This window comes from Anopheles arabiensis (genome assembly GCF_016920715.1).
Source record: "Anopheles arabiensis isolate DONGOLA chromosome X unlocalized genomic scaffold, AaraD3 X_pericentromeric_contig0026, whole genome shotgun sequence".
NCBI classification, from domain to species: Eukaryota; Metazoa; Arthropoda; class Insecta; order Diptera; family Culicidae; genus Anopheles; species Anopheles arabiensis.
The window spans coordinates 282,501-285,000 of record NW_024412104.1 but is presented as its reverse complement, the minus strand read 5'-3'; positions in this window follow the sequence as shown (position 1 = coordinate 285,000).

The window sequence follows — 2,500 nt, the reverse complement described above, 5'->3', positions numbered from 1 at the left end:
TTGGCGCGCCTAAGCTACTGGCCCGTAGAGTAAAATGGTACCCCCAACAAAGTTGTCGATTGACATTCTGATTGCACTTTTCATCATCTAGGGTGCGTTCCTTACACGTTTTGAGGTGTTTTAGCGAAAAACATGTTTTGAGCCACACGAGCTCTCCGGCCCGTTCGGTGCACATTTTTGAAAAAAGCTAGGAGCTGCCCCTAGGTTCGGGGTGTCACAAAATATTGAAAAGTGGTCAAAAACCGCTATCCAGAATCGGATGTAGAATCATTAGACGAACTTAAAATTGTTCTACGACCAATGTCTGCGACGTTTAGTATTCAAGATATGGCCCGCCCTAGGTCTGACCTGGCATTTTCGTGAAAATTTAAAGCATGGCCATAGGGACGGGTAAAATAGCTATTTTGAAGCAAAAAACCACCTCACTTTAAATGGCCATAACTTTTGAAAAACAAGAGCTAGGGTGCGTTCCTTACACGTTTTGAGGTGTTTTAGCGAAAAACATGTTTTGAGCCACACGAGCTCTCCGGCCCGTTCGGTGCACATTTTTGAAAAAAGCTAGGGAGCTGCCCCTAGGTTCGGGGTGTCACAAAATATTGAAAAGTGGTCAAAAAACCGCTATCCAGAATCGGATGTAGAATCATTAGACGAACTTAAAATTGTTCTACAACCCCCAGTCCGACGCCTCGTATTCGAGATATAGCACTTTGTAGGTCTGACCGAGCAATTTTGTACTGAAATGTATGGCGGACATGTTATTCATTAAACAACATTAACTTGCATCGTGCCCTACTTCATCGGCACAGCTACTATCGACTATCTATTGTTGAAATGGATTGAGTTTGACCATTTTAGCTCTTTTCTTATGCCGTGCACCAACAGTGTGTACCGATCAGGGAAAGTACACTACTTACGCGTTCATGGATGTATATGTTGGTACAAGTTGCCGGTCGGAATAGCAGTGCACCAAAACTGTGTACCGATCAGGAAAGTACAAGACGGAGGGCGCAGCCCGAGCGTACGCGTTCATAGATGTCCATGTTGGTACAACCTACATGTACGTACCTTGTTTTTGTATCAAAAGTTCCAATAAAGTGTTTGTATGCTTAAAATGCTTATCTCAACCGGTCACCTTTTGGCCTGCCCTTTTATAGACAGAAACCTAGAACGATACTCGCGATGTTTGTGTTTTTCCATTCGCCCGGGACGACGAAATGAGCTCTGTGCACATCGTGCAGAAAACTGTCTCCTCCTCGTATGTTTTTGTCCCTCCACGCATATAATCACCCACATTTGTGTTCAACACGGACGGCGCAGCCCGAGCGAACGCGTTAATGTTTATGTTTGTGCACACTAAAGTTACAATCCTAGGATTTGGTTATTGCGTCGCAGTGCCCGACCGTCGCGGACACCATTCTTGGACAAAAGTCCAAGTACGTAGAGTACATTCCCTAGGTATGTGCCCGTTCGTGACTTTCGTTGCGTGCTTACAGACACGCTTGGGTATGTTTACCATACAAGGTTTACTAGGAAAACCTGGGAAGGACGCTTGCCCTCCCGTCGCGGACACCATTCTTGGAAAGAAGTCCTGGTACTTAGCGTTCTTTAATGTACTTGATCAGTTTGTATTGCAATTGCTTTGTGCCATTGACTTTTGCTAATGCTCACTAAGGGTGTTCGTTTGCGATGTGTATGATAAGCAACTGTCTATTCTAACCAGCAGTTAATCAACACTTTTCACCCAAATCATAGGAACGTAGAGTACTTTCCCTGATCGGTACACAATTTTGGTGCACCTCTAACTTCGCCAGCACTTTATCGTTACGTTTTGTGCACAACCTTGGGACATGGTGTAAGTTTCATCATTGTTATGTTTGATTCGGTTTATTATGATTGAAAAATACGCTACGTCCCAGAAATCTGAACTCGAATACTTTTGCCACGTTGCGCAAAAGCTACTGAGCAACTCCTAGCCGTTTACCGATTTATAATTTAATTTTCGTTATTAGTTTTAAAAATACGCTAAGTCCCAAAAATCTGAACTCGAATACTTTTTCTATGTGCCGCCAAAAGCTACTGAGCAACGCCTAGGTTGGTACATTTTTGGTACATGGAGTGTATGCGTGCAGGCGTACTGCCGTGCTGGACCGGAAAATCGCACTTGCTACTAGAACGTAGAGTAATTCCCTAGATAGGTGCTTTTGCATGCCTCTGTTCGACGTCCATGCAACTTGGAACGTGCGACACACGTAGCTAGGCTTCCCCATACATATTCCCTAGGGTAGCACCAAATTGCACACTTTCAGGGGTATATTTTGGTACGGTGTACTGTGCATGGTACAAGTATCATTAGCTCGTGCAATTTATTTTGCATCAAGTTGCGATTGCTGGTGCGTCGAGATAGGAGTGTTTCGCGACTTTTGCCAAGCTTTGGTGCCATTTGGTGAATAATTAATGTTCTAGCCACAATAAACGTGCCACATAATGCCAATAACGAAAA